This window comes from Zootoca vivipara, chromosome Z (assembly GCF_963506605.1).
Source record: "Zootoca vivipara chromosome Z, rZooViv1.1, whole genome shotgun sequence".
NCBI lineage: Eukaryota > Metazoa > Chordata > Lepidosauria > Squamata > Lacertidae > Zootoca > Zootoca vivipara.
Window position 1 is genome coordinate 43,190,432 of NC_083294.1, and position 7,694 is coordinate 43,198,125.

Genomic DNA, 7,694 nt, shown 5'->3' on the forward strand with positions numbered 1-7,694 from the left:
AGCAATTTCTGATTTCAATATTAATAATAATAATAATAATAATATTGGTGAGTCTTTATTTCTAGGAAATATTGTGGGTTGTTCAATGCAGAAACAAAACAGAAAACATGGGGGGGGGGTTGAGCTTTCCCACAAAAGGGTTCTTATAAATTGTGGGTAGATAATGTTTTGGAAGGGGGAGTGTTTAGAAGTGGGGAAAGCTGCATGCCTCTCCTTGCTTTATTTTGATCTGGAGAGAAAACAGTAATTTATCATTATGGCAACAATGAAAAGTAAGCGAACCATTTGGAAGGAAAGCAATGTCATAGGAATGGGAGAAGCAATCACTCGAAATCACTTTGAGCTTTGAACGCATAGGCACACAAATTGTGTAACAAAAATGGACAGCACAGAAACAAAAGTTGAGTTCCAGTTACACACAAGGATAATGGCATTGCATTGCATGGTACTTCAGATATAAAAATAATAATTAAAAAAAAAACAGGTGACAAGTTTCTTTTATGTACAATTCCTAACCAAAGGTAATTTCTTTATCCAGAAATGTTCAGTGGCATTTATTTTTTATACTAGGCTGTACCTGTAGGTCAGGCATGTCAAACTTGCGGCCCTCCAGATGTTTTGGCCTACAACTCCCATGATCCCTAGCTAGCAGGACCAGTGGTTGGGGAAGATGGGAATTGTAGTCCAAAACATCTGGAGGGCCGCAAGTTTGACATGCCTGCTGTAGGTGAACTCAACCATGGCATGACATTTGAACAAAAGTTCCCTCTGCTTCAGTTTAGCATGTTTTTCATTGCCACTCAGTAGCCAAATTAGTTACACCAACAGATAATTGGCCAGTGGGGGTGGGGGGAGAGCATTAGGGTTGCCAGATTTCTAAATGGCCCTTGTAGCTATGCCTTTAGCAGCAGTTTAATGGCAAGTGGTAAAAGGCATTGCCGTGCTGTACAAAGTTTTGACACATTGATTTCTGCAGATCAAACCAGGGCAAGCCTGTCAGGTTTTCTTTTCAATCAGTTGGCATTCTAAGGAATGGAGTCTTAATTAGCACTGCCCTTTCTGGCCTGAATTTTTTTCTTCTATTTAATATTTATTTATAAAATAACTGGACATCTGAGGGAGAAACTTAACGAAGGCAGGGACATGTTAACTCAACATTTAGTGTAACTCTGTGTGAGTTGTGGTTCTTCGGGGCTATGAAGCATTGCTAGATGACAAATAAAAACTTTGTGGGTGGAGTGATATGGGCAATGTTTTCTTTGTGCAAACTGGAGGGTGCTTTGCTAATAAATAATAAAATTTAATTATTTTTCTGTACACTGTAGAGGGATTTGTTCACACAAACACTTGGGTATATACGTACTGTATGTATACTGTTTAGTCAATTTTTTTATAAAAAAAACCTCTAAATAAATATAAAGACTTCCAGATCAGCTTACATGCAATCAGTTCAAATAAGACTGTCTCTTGTTTGTCACAGACTTACAATCTTAAAAAAAAAAAACACAAAAGGGAAAAGTAACAGGGACGGAAAAGGAAAAAAAGCAAACTGAGGTATAGAAAAAGCTCAGGGGGTAGAGGAGCCTGTTGAAACTAGTCTTTAAACTGAAAGTATGAAGCTGGAGATTCAAACAATCATAGAACTGCAGAGTCATCTAGCCCAACTCCTGCAATGCAGGAATCTCAGCTAAAGCATCATGACAGTTGGCAAACCGGCCTCTGCTTATAAAGTCATCCACTGCTGAACAGCTTTTGCTGTCAGAAAGTTCTTCCTGATGTTTAGTCAGAATCTCCTATTTTGTACTATGGATCCAGTCTTTCATATATCCTTAAGATATTTGAAAATGGCTATCATATCTCCTCTCAGTGTCCTCTTTGAAAGTGAAACATACCCAGCTCCTTCAACCATTCCTCATAAGGCTTGGTTTCCAGACCCTTGATCTTATTAGTTGCTCTCTTCTGCATATATTCCAGCTTGTCAATATCCTTCTTAAATTGTGGTGCTCAGAATTGGACACAGTACTCCAGGTGTGGTCTGGCTAAGTCAGAACAGAGTGGTACTATTGCTTCCCTTGATCTGGACACTGGACTTTTACTAATGTAGCCTAGAATAGCACTAGCTTTTTTCTGCTGTTGCATCATTCAGTTGACTCATGTTAAGTCTGTAGTCTACTCTATAAAGTCCCATCGATCCATTTCACATGGCAAGCCAAGTGTCCCCATCTTATATTTGTGCAGCTGGTACTTCCTGCCTAAGTATAGGACCTTACATTTGTCCATATCGAAATTCATTTTCGCCAAATTCTCCAATCTGTTAAGGTCATCTTGAATCCTAATTCTATTTTACTCAGATTAGCTGCCACTCCTAGTTTGGTGTCATCTGCAAATTTAATAAACTTCCCCTCAATTCCTTCATCCAAGTTATTTATAAAGATGTTAAACAATGCTGGGCCCAGGACATCACCTTGCAGCACCCCACTTGTCACTTTTTCCCAGGATGATGAGAAACCATTAGTGAGCACTATTTGGGTACGGTCAGCCAGCCAGCTACAAATCCACCAAACAGGCAGCAGATACCTAGGCTAATTTGCACCCTTAGCAAGGAGCTATATTGGCACACCCCACCCCTTCACTTCATCTTCAGTCCTGGCAACTGCTCCATAGGAGCAAGACCTACTGGGAAGTGTTGCTGAGACCACAAGGCGGATATTGTATGTTTGTTTCCTTGAATAGCTAACTTCACTGATAATGGAGGTCTGGTTCCTTTATTGCTGACCTGCATCTGACTCCAGACCCGACAGGCAGGCTTCTAGACACCCCAAAGCAGAGTGAAAGGTGCCATTTTTGTTGCCATCCCCCTCCTGGCCTGTACCCTTGGAAGGGGTCAACCTGACCAACACCTAAATACTGGGGGGGGGGCAGGTAAGCCCCACATAGAAAGCCCATCAACGTGGGGGGGATGACTCTTTCAAATACGGTATTTACCAGTAATTGTGGGGGGGGGAGGCCCCTAGGCCCCTAGGAGTTGGCTGCTATGCCTAGGAGTAGGACAATTCAAGAAAGAAGAATGATGCATATGCTATGGTAACATATCAATAGAATCATAGAATTGTAGTCGGGAGGTATCACTGCCTTATGTGGGAACAATTCTCATGTTGCAGGGGGTTGGACTAGATGCCCCACTGGGGGTCCCTCCCAACTCTACAAGCTTATGATTTTAACAAGTTCCCCAGTTTAACTATGTGCTGGTACATGAAGCATTTTGTTTTACCCATCCTGAATATCCCAACATTCAGCTTCTTTGGAAGTCCACCAGGTCTAGTGACATGAAAGAGGCAGGATAAACTTTTCTGTATTTAAGAGAAGCAGGGATCGATGAAACATTCACGGCTGCATCTTCAGTTGAATAATAGCAGGGGTATGGGGTGTGGCTTGTTCTGTAGTAAATATGTGTGGCCTTACACGGGAGTAAGTTCCTCTGTGTTCGGTGAAGCTCATCTCTGAGTGGCAACCAAGGAGAGAAGGAGAGGCTGCGAGAAGGTGTTTCCGATTTACCTGTTATCAGTTCCTAGCTGCGAGAAGAAGAATCCTTAAAAGTTACAGAAGTCCAGTTCAAAATGAGTGAACTCTCTGGATGAGAGCTCACAGAATGTCGGCTGAAATTAGGAAATTAGAGAGAGAGAATAAATTTTCAGAAAGCATGTCAAATGTTTTGGGTTGATGTGAAAAGGGTGTTTAAAACAATGTGTTGTTGTTGGTGCTGCTGTTAAACTATTATGAGGATGATATCATAGCAGTTACCAGAACGGGTTACAACATAAAATACAATATTAAAACCTGTAGAACAATTTACTATCAGAATACAGCGCAAAAAGGAGCAACTAAACTTTGCAAAAAGTCATGAAAGAATCACCTTAATCATATCTATTTAGAAGCATTTTTAAAAAAATGAAAACTGGAAACTTGCTGAGAACTAGAGGGGCTCCTCTCCTCAAGAGCTTAATCGTTTCTTGCCCTCCCCGCTTCAGCCACACACACACCCCAAAAAATATTACACCAACTAATTTGAAAGTATTAATTGGTAGACACCTTCGGGGTGTTTGAAAGCATGGATAAGTTCTCTGTGGGATTTAAATCAGGATCAATATAAGGTTGCCGTTTCATGAGCATTGATTTGGGAATAAACCCCACCGGTGTGAACCCAGTGGGGGATTTACTTCCAAATTAGTATGAAGAGCATAGGTCTGTCTCCCTACTTCCATTCAGCTGAGGTGGCTGTTGCTATATTATTATGCTTAATAATATCACTTGGAATGTAAACAGGGACGTGTGAATCCTGCCCAATCCATACGAAAGAAAGAAAGAAAGAAAGAAAGAAAGAAAGAAAGAAAGAAAGAAAGAAAGAAAGAAAATCACTCTCAGGCTGTTTAAGTAAACAAGAAAATAAAGTTTACTCACATTAAAAGTCTTGCCAGGATTCAATGATGAAATTCAAGCAGGCAATAATCCTTAAAAGTTACAGAAGTCCAGTTCAAAATGAGTGAACTCTCTGGATGAGAGCTCTGGATGAGAGGGGCCAGAAAGGTGCGCAACCACTTGTGTGTGTAGCCAAGGGTGGGCAGGGAGGGGCAGCTGCCCCCCATCAATCAATACAAATCAATAAAAATACATAGCTTACTGAGGTTCTGTTCATCCTCCCAACAAAAGGGCTCCCACCACAACAAAAATCCTGGCTGCGCCCATGGCACCACTTTGGAGAAATGTACTTAAATGCAATAAAATAATTTGAAGGAAGAGAATAATAATGGTGGTTCTTTATTCAGATCAGAGAATTTTGTGCTTCAGAATCCGAAAGTTGCCTACTAATTTCAGTTGGGATCTTTTAACTTGTTTTTTTTTAAAAAAAAACATTGTCAGGATGCAAGGAGAGTCAGCTTTCCTAGGCTGATGACTAGCAGTAAAATAGACTGCACATGATAAAATCACCTCTCCTGGTATGGGGGTGCACGGATCCTTTGCTTCCCTTATTTTATTTTATTGGAACATACAGTAGTAGCCTACTGGTGCATTGAGCTCAGTACCGTAGGCTAAGAAGATCAAACCTATCCATTCTGAAGGAAATCAGCCCTGAGTGCTCACTGGAAGGACAGATCCTGAAGCTGGGCTCCAATACTTTGGCCAGCTCATGAGAAAAGAAGACTCCCTGGAAAAGACCCTGATGTTGGGAAAGATTGAGGGCAAAAGGAGAAGGGGATGACAGAGGACGAGATGGTTGGACAGTGTTCTCGAAGCTACCAACATGAGTTTGACCAAACTGCGGGAGGCAGTGGAAGATAGGAGTGCCTGGCGTGCTCTGGTCCATGGGGTCACGAAGAGTCGCGACACAACTAAACAAATGACTAAACAACAACAACCATCGGCCATGGCTAACTGTGGCTTTCCAGAATGTTAGGCAGGAGTCCCTCACCCAGCCCTCCCTGGAGCTGTCGGGGATCGATCTTGCGACCATCTGTATGCAATGCAGATGCTCCGCCACTGAACTACGGCTTTTCCCATTGCTTTCCCCATTCACTTTCCTCGGCCATCTGTAATGCCAGAGTTGTGAATGGTTTGGGAAATGTGAGGGTTTGCGGTGGGGTGGGGGTGGGGGACGCGGAGTGTGAAATCAGAGATGGGGAGGGAGGCTCCCCCCTCTGTAGCTTTCCGATTCCTGGGAGGCGCTCTTTCCCCAAACAACCTTCGTATTCTAGAGCCTGTTCTGTCCGTGGCCATGTGGCCGCTTGGCTAGGAGAACAGACTCCCGAGGGCTGGGCCTCCACCATGTACAGAGTGCCTTTCCTAACTGCAAGGCCATTTTTTTGTTTGTTGGGTGGGTTGTAAACTGCTTTGGGGAGGGTTTACAATCAAGCGGTATATAAATTTTATGAACTAAATAAATTATATAGACATGGGCATAGCCAGGCTTTTATTGGGGGTGGGGGGCAGAACATCAGATTTGTGTTGATTTGTATTGATTTTGATTGATTGAGGGGGGCAGCTTCCCCCGTCCCGTCCCGTCCCCCGCTAGGCCCATGGATATAGATCATGGAAATATATATTCAATAAAATGTAAATGTAAAATATGTCAGATGTTTCTATAAACTTCCAGTAAAATTATTAATAGTCAATAACTGTGGCGAGGAAGAGGAGATCCCCACACTGGAGGAAGAGAACCAGCACTTCTCAGAACGTAAGCAGTTGCAACAATGTTTGCTTACCTCTATCCACCTCCTTCATTTTTCCTTTTGTGTCATGTCTGTCAGCTCGTGCGCCTATGAGCAGAGTTTCTCCTATAGTTAGTGTATGTCCAGTGCTTAATAAACGTAAAGTGGCTTATAAATGATTATATCATTATATCTTCCTTTGGGTGAAGCCTTCCTCTTGACTCCATCTCTATGGGCTTGGGTCCGGCGAGGTGAACCTGGTGGACTTATGCTTGTTTATGAATTTCTTCATTTAGCAGTATTTCTTATTATTAGCATACGTAACCAAGCATTAATTAATTACACAAACGTTGGAAGATAGGTGTCTCTAAAGTGTCTAGGACTGTCTTCAGAAAAGCTCAACCTCGACTTTAAGAAAGGCTTCAGGAAACCGCAGGATTTCTGATGCAACAGCCGGAAGCATTCCGAAATTAACTCACATTTGTTAACCAAGTCTGCCTTTTCAATCCGCATGGGAGCAAGTTTATTTGCTGTCCATACTGGAGAACTATTCCTTTGACCCAACTCTTCCCATTCACAGGCGTGTACCTTGTGTTTGCTAATCTCCTGTCCTGTGTCAATTCTAACTACTGTACCCATTTCCCCACTTGCCTCCATGTGAGTAGCAGGTCTTACATAGTGCTTACCCACCCAGAAGTGCCCGGGAAAACCCCCGAATGAAAATCCATATCCCACTAAATCGAGTGACAGCTTTGCAACAAATGCAGGCCCGCTCAGAATAATATTACTATTTTTTTAAAAAATAATAATATCAGTAATAATAAAGGAGGCTTTTCCAGGGCAGCTTTACTCTCCCTTCCTCTCCCCTTCCACCCATTTTTTGTTGACGTTTCGAGATTGGGGGAAGAGAGGAAGCCGCTTTTTTGCCGTAAAACTCTCTGCTTTCTTAACTGGGTAAGGGACATTCAGTCCTGGAGCTCACTACTGCTGAGCAGTTTCAGTTGATCGGAATAGGGCTACTTGTCTGGCTCTCGCGAAACCTGCCACACTAGGAGAAAATGGGGGGGGCGGGACTTGCGTTGGCAACTTGCACAACGGAACGATTTGCTCAGCCAAGAAGATCATCCATCCAAGTTGGGGGGGGGGGCGGAGAGAAGCGAAGTGCCTTTAAGGCTGCGTTCAGCCTGAAATGGAGTGGGCCTCGCAGGTGTGTGCGCGAGGGGGGGGGAGAGAAAGAGAAGAGGGGAGGTCCCCTTGATTGACAGTCCCAGCGAACTGGCCCTTCCACCCGCCCCCACAAAAGTTTCTTTTCTCCGTCAGCCAGCGCTGCTGGGTGGTTGCCATGAAAACGGATTCTCCCTCCCCCACACTCCCCCGCCCCAAAAAGAGAAATTGAGAGTGTGTGCGCGCGGGGGGGGGGACAGGCCGGGCGCCCCTCCCCCAAGCAACCGAGTGGAAAAACTGAATTGGGGAGATACATTCAGAAAGCGG